Source organism: Vicia villosa, linkage group LG7, assembly GCF_029867415.1.
Source record: "Vicia villosa cultivar HV-30 ecotype Madison, WI linkage group LG7, Vvil1.0, whole genome shotgun sequence".
NCBI lineage: Eukaryota > Viridiplantae > Streptophyta > Magnoliopsida > Fabales > Fabaceae > Vicia > Vicia villosa.
Window position 1 is genome coordinate 68,816,806 of NC_081186.1, and position 18,194 is coordinate 68,834,999.

An 18,194-nucleotide genomic window follows, 5' to 3' on the forward strand; every position below is an offset into this window, starting at 1 on the left:
TACCATCTACAATTGATCTTTTTATAAAGCTCTGTCCAAAGTGATTAAAGAGATTCAACATATTTAAAGTAATTTTCTATGGCAAGGTCGTGAGGATAGTCATTATATTCATTGGGTTAGTTAGAATACCGTTTGTTAACCGAAGGAGAAGGGAGGGTTAGGAGTCAAAGACATTAAGATCTTGAACTTGGCTTTGCTTAATAAGTGGAAATGGAGGATTGTTAATGAGAAAGAGGAAGTTTGGAGCAGTATTTTAAGACATAGATATGATAATCCAGAATTAAATGTTCTTGTTGGAGATAGTAGTGTGTTGAGTAACAAAGACTCCATTTGGTGGCGTGATTTGATTCTATCTGATAATTCTGTATATTCTGATGATCGTTTTGCAGGTGCTATTCTGAGTAAGGTGGAAAACGGTCGGGTGTCATACCCTAATTTTAACCCCCCCTAAGATGTCATACTATCAGACTTTTCATCAAATTCAAAACAGATACTCAGATCAGTCACTTATTCATCTAGTACTTAGTCGAGGATGTTCAGGAACAAAAAGCTCAAGCAAAGGATCAATCAATAAAAGAGATGGTCTCTAACACAACCATAGGACTCAAAAGCTTCATTTTATTCACCTATGATTGATTAGACACCCATCACCTAGACTCAGTTTTGCTTAGTTCACTAGTCTAGGGTCTTGGGCCCATCAAGGACTAAAATCAGGGATCACATTTGGGAAACCCTAGAAATCTCCAGGGCATCACTCAAAGGTTTCAATCATCTTCAATTGGTTCATATGAAAATATCCCTAAGGCATTACACTTCAATTCAAGGTCTACAGTCATCAATTTCATCTGGTCGACAATTAGGGTTTTTGACCTAATTCACCAAGATAGTTGACTTTTTAATCAGGACATGGAGCTAAAACTCAAAGCATGGCTCAATATCCTCTAATAACTCAATATGATCCATTCATATCATTCATTTGATGAGGATAGCTTAATTCACTTGAAATCTCCAGTAACGCGATTCACCTGAAAAATTCAACTATACAAGATCACCATTGACTTTTTGGAAATTTTGGTCAACCATGACTTTTGAAGTTTTAAATCATCAATATATGATATTTTAAGTCATTTTATCAAGGAAAATCAAGAAAATCAATCAAGAATCAAAAAGTCAAAGTTTGACTTTTCATACTTAGAAAATTTTCTAAGTGTTTTCAAGTGGTTTACCAAACTTTGGAAGGGAATATCTCAAAATTTCACCTACAAACTGAAAAAAAACTTCCAACATGAAAGTTATAGATTTTGATCCAATGAACAACTTTGTCACGTATGATTTTTTGGCTAGAAATCAACCATTGAAGAGATATGGAGCTTCAAAGTGACTGCCTTCACAAAACTAGCAAGAAAACCCTAGTTTTCTTCAAACTTTATGGGACCTTTTCACTAATTTCCCTAAAGATTTTGGGCAAACACCAAACTAATGAATTGAAGTACATGTTAAGGGCTTTCCAAATTATGCTCAACCTTCTCCAAATTCATCTTGAGCTAAGAGATATGATTGATCAAAGTTAGGCATTTAAAGTGAAATTATGGGTCATGCATAAGTTTGAAATTGGCAATTTTGTGCAAGTGCTTACACTAATTGGTACCTCTAAACCTCAGAAACATTGCAAGGATAAGAGAGGATCGTTTGCATCATTACACAAATATTTGAAGAGAATATTCCAAAACCAAAACATGTGATTATGTAATGATTGCATTTTGAGAATTTATGGCCAATTGGTGAATCATCAAGGAATCTTTCCCTAAGCCAATTAGAAGCCATTCTGCATCAGATTTGTCCCCTATGATCAGAAGAGATCAATGGATGGGGATCTAGCTCGAAAACACCATCATTGCATCTTGGATATTCTTTGAATTTCTTCATGGCCAAGAAACCAAAACTCCCTCATTAAGCAAGCTTACTATCTCCAATTGCTCTGAACATTTTGCCTATAAATACAAGTGAATACCTCAGTATCAAACACACCAAAGAAACTCCAATTCTTGCTTTCTCTTTCTCTCCCTCATGCTTATGGTTTTTCAAAGTTCTTTGGCAAGAAGAATCGTTTTCTTCAAACCAGAGCTCTTCTTTGAGAAGTAAGCATTCTAACATCTCAAGGAGGTTCATTAGAGGTGATCCAAGAACCTAGATCACTTCTGTAAGTGGAGTAACACCATAGTCACTCTCACTTTGGAGCTTAAGCAATTGGAGGTCTGTAAAAGAATTCAGAGGGTGTCAAGCCAAGCCAAGCACATCAACATGTTCCCATAGGTGTAGTGAAGCTATTCAGATGCCTGCAGCACATCTGTAACTACAAATTCATCAACCTCCATGTTCACTTGAAGCTCAATTTGAAGGAGTTGAGTTGGACGATTCAGAGGAATTCAGGTCATAATAAGTATTTAGTTAGCATCACTGAGTCCCCAGGAAGCTTTTAGGATCACTCACACAAGCCCAGGTGTTCCTCATCATCCTCACGACCTCCATTTTCAGAGGTATTTTTTCAAACTCTAACCCACTTATTCGAGTACTCTTTCTCATATATCTCGATACCAGTTTGTTCAGCATCATAAGAGGATTAAAAACCCTCTATCATCATTCATTTATCTTTCAGTATAGCCATTTAATTTGATTGTCAAATTCTAGGGTTCTTCACGTTTTTTAGTAAATTTGTTAGATGTAATTAATATAAATCTGTGTTAGTTACATATTTGAGTTCGTGAGGAAATTTAGAGTGAAATCCATGTTTACATCACCCTGTTTGGTTGAGAAACGAGCAAGTTCACAAATTCAAAATTTGAGAGCTTGAGGAAGAAGATGACAATGGTGGTGGCGCGCAAAAATTCAAATCCAGGGCTAAAGTTTATTTTATTTTGAATGGTGGTTGTTTCATAAACGACTAAATTTTTATAGCCCAGTGGTAAAGAGTGTTTGTGTGTTGCGCGTGCCCAAGGTTTGGGGTTCGAATCCCCCTTGCCCCAGACCTTTTGATTTTATTTCTTTTTTTTTGCTTCTATACACTTGGATAACATATGTATTGCAATGGAGTCACTCCTTTGACACCAAGCGCGCGTTGGCCTAGTGGTGTTGTTTTGAGTAGTTGATTGCAAGGGCGTGGGTTCAAGCCATGGTGGAGACAAACCTATTTTTTTACCACTAATTTCCTTTATTTTCTTCACAACTTCACATAATTAATTCACCTATCAAATTAAATCATTTTTACATCATTTTTCACACACTTATCATTTAACATATCTATTTTATTAATAACTCAAAAATCACAAAAATATTATTTATTTGATATATATTTTTTAGGTTTAAAATAACATATTTTTAAGTATTCTAAAATACTTTAAATATAGTTTTCTCTTGATTTTCAAAACCTAATCTCTTATAAATATTTTTTGTGATAAAACCCTAATCATGTAGGTCTTAATTAGGTATAGACTTTGTCTTTACCCTAATTAAGTTGACTTTTGTAAATGTTCAAAACTGTTTTCAAATCTTAATTAAACAGACGATCCAGGTTTTCAGACAACAAAACCTTGTATCATTTCAAATCATTTTCAACTGTTTCTTATAAACAGTAAATAAATATTGGGCCTCTAATAGAGTGTAAGTCCCAACCCCTCTCTTATTTTACAGATAATCAACTATTTTCATAACAGTAATCATTTCAAATTGGAAATCTTTTTCAACTGTTTTCATAACCGTCAACCACTATTATAAAGTATTGGGCCTCTAATAGAGTGTAAGTCCCAACCCCTCTTTTATTTTACAGATAATCAACTGTTTTCACAACAGTAATCATTTCAAATTACAAATCTTTTTTTTCAACTGTTTTCATCACAGTCAACCAGTACTATAAAGTACTGGGCCAACACCTTTTTATTTTCTTAGTTTGTTTTCAAAAACTGTATTTACAAAATCTTCTTTCTGCTTTTCAAAACATTCTCCTGGTATTTGAAGGGCATTATTCCCGGTGACCTATGTCCATCTTCACTTCTTCTGTTTTCAAAAACCTTTAACTGTTTATAATAAATAATCAACTGTCATCAATAAAATTGCAGGTAAGGCTTTGTACATACTTCTTCAAAGGCTTCCACTCCATCCAGGTTAGGCTTTACAAGCTTTCAATTTACAGTCTTTATTTAAATTACTGTCAAATATAAACTGTTTATATATTGTTTAGAAATACGTTTGAGTGTAAACCTTAGGACAGTTAAACTATATATATTATAGGAATATGTCCTAGGATTGAGAATGTCTTCCCGGTGAAGGCTCTTTCCTAATTAGAGATCTGTAGTTCAAACCCTCAAGATGAATTATTCCCGGTGAAACATCTTGAAAAAGCCTTAGAATCCAAACTAGGATACATCCATCCAAAGAGGAATTATTCCCGGTGAAACCTCTTACCCATTTGCTTAAAGCCAAAATAAGTTTAAAACTACATAGCTTTCTCTTGTGCTATAACAAGGACCCTCGATGACCCTCGATTAGCCTCCTCTTGGGCTTTGTACAAGGACCCACAGGCTTCTTAAAAGCATTTCCAGCTTCCTCTTGAGCTTGTATACAAGGACCCATCAGGTTTCTTATAAACATAGGAACAAGTCTTTAGTTACCTTTTAGCCTATCCTGGTGAGTTTCTTCCACTTTAAACAAGCCAAGTTTGTCTCAATCTCATATTGAGTACACCTTTTGGAATGAGAGACATGGACAGTCTCTGTCACCCTTATCTTCATTAATTTCCTTAGCAGAGTCTAGGATCCATAGTTATCTATCCTCAGTCAGTGTCAGCCTTAATCTTGGGCTTTAAAACAAGAAGTCTCAATTAGATAATATTTCTGCTATCATTCAAAATCCCTAGAAAGCCTCCAAAAAAATCAGTCTTTTAATAGATAAATCCTCCAGCAGAGTAAAACTCCCCAAAGAGTCAGCCTCAATCTTGGGCTTCATACAAGGCATGAAACAATAACTTCCCCTGTCAAGAGTCAGCCACAACCTTGGGCTTCATACAAGGCACAAAATAGAGTATCCCTAAGTATAGTCAGCCACAATTCTGGGCTTTGTACAAAACACTAAATAAAATCCATCAAATAAATACTCTCCAGATAGAGTCAGCCTCAATTCTGGACTTTGTACAGAATACAAAAAACTCCTTAGTTTAAATCCATCCCCAGTGGAGTTATCTCCCAGAGTCAATAAATCAATCAAAAGCCTCAAGCTTGGGCCTCATACAAGCCAGCTAAAAAATCAAATCTTTCAAACAGTAGATAGACATAGTTCATCTTCATAGGTAGGTATTTCTCCTATCTCACCACAAACAAACAAACAATCATTTCAAAAAAACAATCATTTCAAACAAATCATCATTTCAAACATTCTCCCATTTAGGACTCGTGAAAGGTATGCTCTGGCAACACACCTAGACTTGTACAACCTTTCCCTAATTTGGTTGAGAATCTTTCATTTAAGAGGCATGTTGGCTGTTATACTTGATCAACCAAGTAGGCTCCCTCTCTTAATAAAACATTTTAGCTTTTCTGTCACTTTAAAAATGTTTGTGGTTGAATAGTAGAAATACCTCTCTGTAAAGATGATTTCATGTCTCTTTATTGTAAACAGAGATTTAATTCAAGCTTCAACCTTGAGCTTCAACCAAGGCACCAAAAATCATTAAAATCCCTAATTAGTTCCCCGAACTACATTAAGCTCTGACTTCCATTAGGGATATGTAGGCATGAGGTTCACAAGGAATCTCACCGAGCTAATAAAATACCAAAAATAGTCAGTTTGTCTGTCTTCTTTTCAATTCAACTCTCTCTCCTAACACAAAGGAGAAACTTTCCCAATCATCAGCAACAAACACAATCACATTGACACAGAGAAGGTTCCCGTAGAGTACTACGGATATGTAGGGTGCTTAAACTCTTCCCTATGTATAACCGACCCCCCGGACTCCAGAATTTCTAGTCTAGGTGAATCCCCACACTTAGCAAACTCTTAGGGTTTATTTGAGATCTTTTTCTCCTTTCCTACTCATTAGGATAATTAAAAAGTTCGTGTGATATCGTAGGAAGAACTGAAATAAAATTCCTCCCGCCCCGGGCGCTTCCTCCTTCCAAATTTCGCGTGAAGGGTCTAGTGTGCCGTCCTCCCAAGTGAAACGGGGAGGTAAAAGAAAACGACACCACATCGGGGAACCTCGTTTTGGCATTCTGAACGGTTGGGTCATCAATCATTGAAGGATGCTTATCCGGAGGTTTTCGCCGAAGCGTTAAATAAGGGTTGTAGTATGAAGATGCTGGACACTAGCAGGATGTTGTTTGGCATTGGAACATTCCAGGATTAATGGAGAATGATGGTACTGCTGTCTAGAATTTGTGTGTGGAAATAACAGACTTGCTGGATGATATTGTTTTGGATAGGGAAGCCAATGACAATTATGTTTGGATGAAGTATGAGGAAGGTTATTTTACTGTCAAATCTTGCTACTCTTTGTTTTTTCTGATTTTGCAGCTTATGTAGTCTCTAATGGAGTTTGCAGAGCCATAAATCACTTGTGGAATTCTGAAGCTCCTTATAAATTGAAATACTTCGGGTGGAGACTCCTTCTCGACAGGATACCATCTAAAGATCAACTCTTCAAGCACGGTATTCTTATGGACACTAATCATCTCAGATGAGAGTGTATTGCATTTGTTCGGTACATGTTCTTTTGCGGATAATATTTAGAGAAAAGTCTATGATTGGATCGGATCCCTAGGGGAGTTGAATTTGGAGGAGTTCAAGTCATTCTTTTTTAACTGTGAGAAAGTAAAGAATAATTTGAAGAGGAGTATCATGTCAGTTATTTGGTTAGTGTCTCTTTGGAGTTTGTGGTTATTGAGAAATAACATTATTTTTAACGATGTCAGTCCGAGCTTTGATGAGTGTATGTCAGCCATAATGTATAGATCGTGGATTTGGCTTTCCTCTAGTTGTAAACTTGTTGATTGTAGTAACTTCTTTACTTGGAATACTCTCCCTCTCTGTTGTTTTGAGAGGTAAGAGGTGTTTCCGTGTTTGTTTGTCGGATGGAGTAACCCTTTTACTCCCTTTAATAGATTTAATTTCTTGCCTATTAAAAAAACGTTGTTAACCCTTAATTTATTCTTTCATCCAAAACATAATTTTTACATTATTCTTAATTTAATTTTAAATTTACTCTCTCTAAATTCATTTATTGATATTAATCTGTCTAATCATTTATTGCATGACAGATTCTTGGTGAATTTAAGGACATACTAGTATCAAATTTCATTCAATCTTTTTAAGAATAAAAATGAGGTACTAATAACTTGTTATAATAATTATTTTGGTTTATAGATGATAGAATATATTTTCTTGTTAAAAGTATTGTAGTATCTAATAAGTATATAAATGCATTTCTTGATGAAGATATTTTCCAATATATATATATATATATATATATATATATATATATATATATATATATATATATATATATATATATATATATATATATATATATATATATATATATACATATATATGGTTTGATTCTACTTTGAATGTAGGGAATTAAAGCCTCATTTGACAACCACAAAAAACCTTTTTCTTAGAAGGTTATGTTGTATTCTAGATTTCTCAAGGAAGTTTGTTTTAGTGATTTCGATTATACATGTCTTAATATTTTAGAATAGTTGAGAGAATATGGAGATAAAATTTATTGGAATATCCTTAGAAGACAAACATGTTTTTGAAGCACAATCAAGTAATGAACCTATTCCAAATGGGATGCAGAGGATTCAAATTGAATCTCGACTGATAGACCATTCACTTTTCATCCACAAGAACACATATCTAAAGAATATTTCGAGAAGTCAAGATGAAAAATTTATGGATTGTTATGTGAGATCTAACTTGACACCTTTGCTTTCCTATTTGAAAAAGGTTCCTTACTAGAATGCGCTTCAAAAATATATTTTCTTACTAAGAAACTACCATTCATTTTGCCCAACACATTTTTTATGGGCCCAAAAACATTAAGACAACTATTATTCAATTTAAATTATAACATGCTCAACAAAAGGTTGTCTATGATTGTAATGGGGGCACTAGTTCCCTATATTAACTTGAGAATCTAATCATTTATATTTAAAGATATAGTCATTAGGACAAACATTTGGTCTCTTATCATATACTATAATTTAGTATTAAATAAAAAAAAAAGGTAAAGTTTAAACATCAAAATAAGAAATGTAAAAAGTTGTTAGAACCTCAGTTCACTACTTTAAAGAATGCATAAAAATTAGGTCTTGTGCATATCATAACTTTCACAACGAATCCACCATGCAAGTAAGAATTAGATAAATTGACATCAATAAAATACTTTAAATGGATTAGACTTCTAATAAAGATGTGACACAATTGGTGATAAACAATTCGTTTCTTCACTTTAAAAATCACTAGAATCTTACTCAAACAAAAAGAATATTCTAAATCTCTTTTTATGTGACACAATTTGTGTCTTCATAACGATACCACCAACTAAATTTCAACGAAATGTTTTTTAGTTTTATGGTGAGAAAAAAATATTATGGTTTAAAAAACTTTTACATACATTAATTCTTACAATCAAAAGACACACCATGCACCAACAAATTTGAATCATCAACTTATAGAAGAAAAATTATTGAAAGCATTTGTTTTATTCTTAATCAACAATAACTTATGCGTAACTAAGAGTTGAACTTATTCTACATCTCTTTTGTAATTTATTCATATATTCATAAAATTTGATAAAATAAAAAAATAGCAAGTGTATTATAATATATTAAATGATATGATTGATTTCAATAATCCATTGGTATTTGAATTAGAAGCAATGTTTGATATGTTTGAATTTTCATTATTCACTTATGTATTTTTAAGTGTTATTCTCCTTGATACTCGTCCTTATTGATCTAAAATAATTTAATAACGTATGCCTAGGCAAACAACTCCCTCCCACAACTTTTTTAAAATCTTTATTTTGTGTGTGTATTTTTTTTAGTGTATTCATGAGTTTATATAGATTAAATAAGATTTTCATTTTTATAGATAAAACAATATGTTAGTTTTTGATAAACAAAGTAGTTTTTAATTAGAAACGACAAATGATATTTTAGAATTGCCATTATATATATTCACTTATAAATATGTATGTTATAGAAATATAAATATCACCAAAATTGAGATATTGATCTAGAAATGTGTACCTTTATGATTTTAAAATATGTGCCTTCTTAAGAACTGAACTAAGAATGTTGATGTCTTTTGATTCACAAACACTTTTTCACCCTGCAATAAGTCGTGAGACATTTAATATACAGATGGAATAATATGATAACCATAATTAACTTGAATTTTGAATTAGGTGAAAAAAAAACAACAAGCTTGGAATTTTGATAATCCACTTATATTAGTCGTGGTTATTTTGAATTAGATGAAAAGAAAAAAAAACTTGAAACTTTGATAATCCACTTATATTTGTCATGGTTATATAAGTAATATGTTTTTAATTTATTACTGTATTATAGTTTAATTTAATGCATTATTATGGATTTATCTAAAATAAAAAAATCCTCTTAAAATAGAAAATAAACACATTTTCTATATATCTTCTTTTTCATTCAATTAGTTTTTTTAGAATTCATGTATCTAAAATAAAAATCTAATTCTATCAATTTATTTTATTCTCAATTTAATCATTTTCTTTTTATCAAATTTAGGATGAATGTGATGTATTTCCCTTTTCTTATAGAAGTCAATGACTGAATATGGAAGTTTCTTTAAAATGTATAAACGCATGGAAATCGTTTTTTGTTAATAATTAAATATTTATATAAATAATATATGAAATAAGAAAAATATATTTATTATACAAAAATTTATAAATTTATTTTTTGATTAAATTCTTTAATTGAATGTTATAAAATCTTGGTAACATTTTAATTATTTTTTTAGAATTTAATATTTACTTTCAAACTTATTACCGAGACTTAACAATTATATTTTATATATATATATATATATATATATATATATATATATATATATATATATATATATATATATATATATATATATATATATATATATATATATATATATATATATATATATATATATATATATATATATATATATATATATATATAATATGAAATTCTAAAATATACAAGAAAATTACTATTTATAAGAAAACATGAGCAATGTGGTTTCAATATCTGAGACCTAGAAGAAAACTTTTATATGAAAAAATTAAAAATGTGTAAAAATCTCAATTGAAAAGCAATATAAATTGTAAGTAATTTGGCACACATAAAAATGTGAGTAATTTGTAAGGATTTAAGGCATATTTCACAAGGGTGTGATAGGTGTGGTTAAGTTCAACTCTCCTTAAATTCGGCACCTTCTTTAATTTTCAAGGGATTTTAAAGACACATTCTTTTAAAGGATATCTAACATTTTTAATCTTTTAAACACACAATACAATTCAAACTCCCCTTTTTCATGTTATTCCTACCTTCAAATGTTTAATCTAAAACATTGCTTTGCAGATATTTTTATGTTAATTAGAAGTACAATCTCTCAATCGATCTATTATATATGATTTTCTTAATTACTAATTACACGGTGGATTCTTTGTGAAATTAATGAATTATACAACTTGTAAATTTCATGGATTTTCTCAACTAGTAGATATAATGTGCTAAAAAAATATTACAATACTTGATTGGATTGTTAGATATGTTACTCTATTTTTTATTTAATTAATTGTATTATTTGCTAAGGAAATAAATGTATGTCCTAAAGAAGATATTTTCCAATATATTTGCTTTGATTCTACTATGAATGATGGGAGTTGCGGCCCATTTACCAACAACAGACAATCATTGGTTTAGTAGATTATATTGTACTTTATATATTTCAATGTCAGATATTTCAATAATTTGTACTACATCACTTTTAATTTTTTTCAGGTAGTTAATATAATATGGAGCGCAAAAGAAAAGGAAGTTCCTTGGCAAACAAACATGTTTTTGAAGCCTTGTTTAATAATGACCTTTTCCCAAGATGGAATGCACTAGAGTCAAATTGCGTCTCAAGTGGTAGACCATTCACTTTTAAAACTAATTTCTTGAGGTACTTCTTTGTATGTTATTGTGGATTGATATGCAACATATCTATTCACAAGAACAGAGATAAAAAATATCTACAGTAAACAAGACGGGATGTTTGTAGATATTGACCTGAGACACGAATTCATCTCTAGACACCCCCTTAAGGACCACTCTTAGTTAGACATCACTTCAAAAACAAATTTGTTTTCCAAGGAACTACCGTTACTTTTTCATTCTACATTCAGTCAACAACCGAAAAATATAAAGACAACTGTAATAAAATTTAATGAGACAAGTGACCATAAAATATCTAGAGAGCAACATAACCTCCCCATAAAAAAGTTATTTTTTGGTTGAGAATGGGGTTTTAACTCCTTACATTCAAATTATGTTGCCTTAAAGATATACTATACGTCATTAAAAAATTAAAAGAGAGACTAGCATTGATGAGTTGTTAAAATTTGAATGACTCTAATGGTTTATTTTAAAAGTTATGTTGTAAAAATACCTCATAGTACAACATTCAAGGCCAATAAGGGAATCACGCGAATTTTTTTTCTCATTGAAATTTCAAATCAAGTATGCATAACACCAAAAATATATTAGCTATAAATTATAATTTGACAATCATCAAAACATAATTTTTTTTAAAACATCAATTTATTAAAATATGTTATCCCAATAATCTAATAAATTATGCCTAATTGAGAGGCAAACAATTCCTTCCAACAACTTCTTTTAAAATCTTTATTTTGTGTGTGTGTATGTTTTATTGTATACACGAGTTTATATAGATTAAATAAGATTTTCTTTTGTATAGATAAAATAATATGTTAGTTTTTGATAAACAATGTAGTTCTGAATTAGAAGCGACAAACGATATTTTAGAATTGCCATTATTCACTTATAAATATGTAGGATATTGAAATATAAATATCACCAAAATCGAGATATCTATCCAGAAATGCGTACCTTTATGATTTTAAAATATGTGCCTTCTTAAGAACTGAACTAAGAATCTTGAAGCCTTTTGATTCAAAATAAAATTTTCACCCTGCAATGAGTCGTGAGACATTTAATATATAGATGGAATAATATGATAACCATGATTAACTTGGATTTTGAATTAGATTAAAAAAACAACAAGCTTGGAATTTGATAACCCTCTTATATTTATAATGGTTATTTTGAATTAGATGGGAAAAAAACAACAAGCTTGAAACTTTGATAATTCCCTTATATTTGTCATGGTTATATAAGTAATATGTTTTTAATTTATTATTATATTATAGTTTAATTTAATGCACTATTATGGATTTATCTAACATAAAAAATCATCTTAAAAAAGAAAATAAACACATTTTCCATTTATCTTCTTTTCCATTCAATTATTTTTTTTAACATTTATCTGAAATAAAAATCTAATTTTATCAATTTATTTTATTCTCAATTTAATCATTTTCCTTTTATCAAATTTAAGATGAATGTGATGTATTTCTCTTTTCTTATGGAAGTCAATGACTGAATATAGAAGTTTCTTTAAAATGTATAAACACATAGAAATCACTTTTTTGGTAATAATTAAATATTTATATAAATAATATATGAAATGAGAAAAAATATGATTATTATATAAAAATTTCTAAAATTAAATTTTAGTATGAATTCTTTAAATTTTTTTAATGTTAGTAAAAAATTAATATTTACTTTCAAACTTATTGCTGAGACCTAACAATTATATATATATATATATATATATATATATATATATATATATATATATATATATATATATATATATATATATATATATATATATAATGTAAGTCTAAAATATACAAGACAATTACTATTTATAAAGAAACATGGGCAGTGTGGTTCCAATATCTGAGACATAGAAAAAAACTTTTTAAGAAAAAATTAAAAATATGTTAAAATCTCAAATGAAAAGCAATTTAAATTGTAAGTAATTTCGCACACATAAAAATGTGAGTAATTCGTAAGGATTTAAGGCATATTTCACAAGGGTGTGATAGGTGTGGTTAAGTTCAACTCATTAAATTCGACACCTTTTTTTATTTTAAAGGGATTTTAAAGACACAATCTTTTAAAGGATGTCTAACATTTTTAATCTTTTAAACACACAATACAATTCAAACTCCCCTTTTTCATATTATTCCTACCTTCAAATATTTGATCTAAAACTTTGCTTTGCAATTATTATTATGTTAATTAGAAGTATAATCTCTCTTAATCGGTCTACTATGTATAATTTTCCTAATTACTAATTACACGGTGGATTCTTTGTGAAATTAATTAGGCAAAATATCCTTTTTGGTCCCGTATGTTAACCCCGGGGTTCATTTTGGTCCCTTAAATTCAAAAAGTTTCATATTGGTCCCTTAACTCTTCAAAAGGTGTTATTTTGGTCCTTTTTGGCATATTAGCGACGGATTTAGCGACCGATTTTTGAGTTTTTCCGTCGCTAATATGAAAAAAAGGACCAAAATGACACCTTTTGAAGAGTTAAGGGACCAATTTGAAACTTTTTGAAGTTAAGGAACCAAAATGAACCCCGAGGTAAACTTAAGGGACCAAAAAGAGTATTTTGCCAATTAATTAACTATACAACTTGTAAATTTCATGGATTTTTTCGACTAGTAGATATAACGTGCTAAAAAAATATTATAATACTTTTTTGGATTGTTAGATATGTTACTCTATTTTTTATTTAATGACTTGTATTATTTGATAAGGAAACAAATGTATGTCTTGAAGAAGATATTTTCCAATATATTTGCTTTGATTCTCCTTTGTAGTGTTGAAGATGCTGGACACTGGCAGGATGTTGTTTGGCATTGGAATATTGCAGGATTAGTGGAGAATGATGGTACTGTTGTCCAGAATTTGTGTGTGGAAATTGAAGGATAGAAAAACACTTAGAAAGGGGGGTTTGAATAAGTGTAGCTTTAAAACTTGTAAGATAAAAACAATTTGCACAATGACTTTTATCCTGGTTCGTTGTTAACTAAACTACTCCAGTCCACCCCCTTGGAGTGATTTACCTCACCTGAGGATTTAATCCACTAATCACACAAGATTACAATGGTTTTTCACTTAGATACCTTCTAAGTCTTCTAGAGTATTCTGATCAGAACCTGATCACTCTAGGAAGAAACTGCTTAGATACCCTCTAAGACTTTCTAGAGTATTCTGATCACAACCTGATCACCCTAGTTCTTACAAATTAATGTAAACAAATTCTTTTAAGAGTTACAATGCTTCTTAATAAGCTATTATCACAACTGTGATTTTTCTCTTAAGTTTAAGCTTAATCTCACTAAGATATTACAACAGCAATGTAGTGAGGTTGAAGATGAAGTTTGAGAGCTTTTTGAATTTGACAGCGTTTCTGTAAGTTTTCGCAAAGTGTTGTATTCAGCTTCTCATCAGAACTTCTATTTATAGGCGTTTAAGAAGATGACCGTTGGGAGCATTTAATGCGTTGCATGATCCGTACAGCATTGCATTTAATGTTTCACTCTTTTGTCAACTACCTCGAGCCTTGCTTTCGCTGTTCCTACTGACGTTGCCTTTAATAGCTTCTAACGTTCCTTTTGTCAGTCAGTGTAGCCTGCCATCTTGTACTTGCTTCTGATCTGATGTTTGTGTAAACAACGTTTGAATATCATCAGAGTCAAACAGCTTGGTGGAAAGCATCTTCTTGTCTTCTGACCTTGAAGTGCTTCTTAGCGTGATACCATGAGAACTTCAGTGTTTCTGCTTCTGATCTCAAGTTCTTCTGATGCTTCCATAGACCATGTTGTGATTCTGCTTGACCATCTTCTGATGTCTTGCCAGAGCATGTTCTGATGTTGCATGCTGAACCTTCTGAGTCAGTGCTTATTGCGTTGATTTTGTGCATACTCTTTATGTGATTCCTGAAATGGAAATTGCGTAGTATTAGAATACCACATTATCTCATACAAAATTCATATCCATTGTTCATCAAAACTACGAATATTGATCAGAACAAATCTTATTCTAACAATCTCCTCCTTTTTGATGATGACAAAAACATATATAAATAATATGAAATTGCAATCAGAATATCAGACGGCTAAAGACAATTACACAGTTATAGCATAAGCATATAAACATAGTGTGTGAATATGTCTCCCCCTGATATTAACAATCTCCCCCTGAGATAAATAATCTCCCCCTGAAATAAATACTGGAAGAAATTTATAAATAAAGGACTTCCTTGAGTATTTTCCATTTCAGTTGAGACGATCACATATGCTTAGATCTTCAGAACATTCACAGCTTCTGCTTCTTGCTTCCATAGGACAGCTTCAGAGCTTTGAATTTCTTTTTGAATCATTGCATGCTAGATTGTATCAGAACATTATTGAATGTACCAGAGCATCATCAGAGCATCTCTACATCCTGAAATGTTACAGAACAAACTAAACGACAAAAGTTAGAGCATGAATGAATCAGAACATAGAATATGTATCAGAACATATAATATGTATCAGAGCATAAACAATAACGTTTCAGAGCATATTTAGAACAAAAACATGCATCAGAACATATAAGGAATAAGAATGTGTTAGATCATATTCTATCATCATAATATCATAACATTCTTCCTTCTTGCTTCTGATCTTGAAGCTTCACAGCACTCAGCTTGCTTCAATATCCATGAGCTTGTTTCCATACAGAATTGCTTTTCCCCATGTCTTTGCTTCTCATGTTGAGCTTTTTAGAATGTCTTCAATCCTGCAAAACACTCAAAGACATAGAACTTGCAAATTCTGTTAGAAATGTGGAGACTTACTCCCAGCAACTGATAATATAAATCAGATCATTTATCACAGTTTCTCCCCCTTTTTGTCATAACATCAAAAACACAAAAGATTCAGATGAAAAACAAACACGATGAGAGAAAGGAAGATAATTTTCATTGATTTCCAAAAGAAGATTATCAGAGGATACAAGGGAGATGCATAGAAAACAGATGCAAGAACAAGGAAACAACTAAAACACAAAAGACTATGACGAGCCTAGCTTAGACATAATCTTGGCCAGCATGTCATGAATCCCAGCATTTCTCTCAGACTGCTTCACCATGAATGAGCGGAACTCATCATTGATATCATCTTGCTTGTCCATGCGAGAAGCCAGCTCAGCTTGATTCTTCTGAATAACCTCTAGAGTCTTCACCAGAAGAAAGGGTTCACCAGAAGAAGCTTCACAACTTCTATCCAGAGGGACAGCATTCTCAACAGCAGCATCGATTGTGAGATCATCATCATGATTTTCCTCAGCAGGAATAGTCCCAGCAGGATGAATCTCAGCATCTGCTTCTTCCCTAGAAGCATCTTCTTCATACTCAGGAGCAGGAAGATCATAATCTCCATTCTCAAGTGCTTGAAGAAGGGCAACAAGATTCCTAGGAGCAGTAGGAGCAACAACTTCTGGAGGATCAACCACTTCAGGAATTACCATAGTGGGGCACTTCTCAGAAGGATTCTCCCTCAGAAAGTCAAACAGCCACTTGAAGTCTCCAGTCAGAACTGGATACTTAGGTCTCCAAACCACAATGTCCCTGCAAGGATTATCTAACAATTCATCAACAAACATCTTCTCCTCAAGAAATCTCCAGCTTCTGATGGGATGATAATATCTGCCATCATCAACTTCTAGACGATATCCAGCATAACCAGGTGCAGCAGCCACGAGTCTCTTCTGGACTTTCATAGCTTCAACCTGAAAATCCTGTCGAAAGCTTCTCCAAAGATTTCGAGTAGAAACATCATCAAGGTCATTGAAGAAGGTATCTTTCAAGAGATCCAGCCTGCAGACAAATTCATGTTTGAACAGCTCCAGGAAGATATGAGGTTCAGGTTCAAGAGGGTTGAAGGTGAATTTGTAGTCAGGGTAAAGGAGGCAGTATGGGTTGGATTTTCTGGAAGGTAAGGGATGTGATAGAGAAGGTGTAGATGTTGTGGTTGATGAGGATGGGATATCTGTTGGGAGGTTTGATGAGGATGGGATATCATAAGGTGTTGGGGGATAGACATTTAGTGGAATAGGGTTCAAAACAGGTGTAGAAAGATATGGTTGGGGAGGATTTGGTATGGTGAAAGTGTTAAGAGGTTCAGAAGGATGAGGTTGGATACTGTTTGGAATGGGGAGAGAAGTTTGAGGTTCAGAAGGAGGTGAGTAAATTTGCCTGGAGGAATTACCAGTTCTTTCAGCACATAAAGAATCTCTGAAGCGCTTATGTTGATATTCTGGGGTATTGACCTTGTCAGGATCATAGGTGATCCTCTGCTTCTTGGCTTGCTTGGCTTCTTCTTCTTGAGCCTTTCTCTTCAGCCTTGCTTCTTTCTTCTTCTGATCCTTCTTCTGTAAGTCGGCCAGAGAAGGAAGAACTCTTCCATGAATCCATGCAGGATCAACAGAAGATTGAGCTCTTACAGAAGCTTCCAAATAACGCTTGATAACCTTGTTAAGTTCTTCTTTGAACAAGGAAGTGAAGCCTTCAACTGGAACTCTTCTGGTCAGAATATCTTGAAAGATTACTGGAACAGAAATTACCTTCTCAATAAGTTCCAACCTTTGCAGATCAAAGCCATTAATAACATGCCCTTGAATGACTCCAAAGAACTTGGACGTTCCAATAGTCCTTAGGGAATCCAGCAAGTCACTTTCTATCAGAATGTCTGAAATCATTCTGGCGAAGGGAACAACATTTCTTGGTAGGTGAGGAGACTTCTCGCGTTCTTCATCTCTTGACTCTTCAATATAAGTTTTCAAATTCAGAAAAATAATATTGGAGATATTGAGTTCAATTCTTCTTCCAATGCAGAAGAGAGCCAACTTCTGATCAGGATTGATGTAAGTTGAGGAGAACGATCTTCTTCTATGATGGAGAGATCCCAGAATAATCTCAGCCCAAACTTGGTAGAA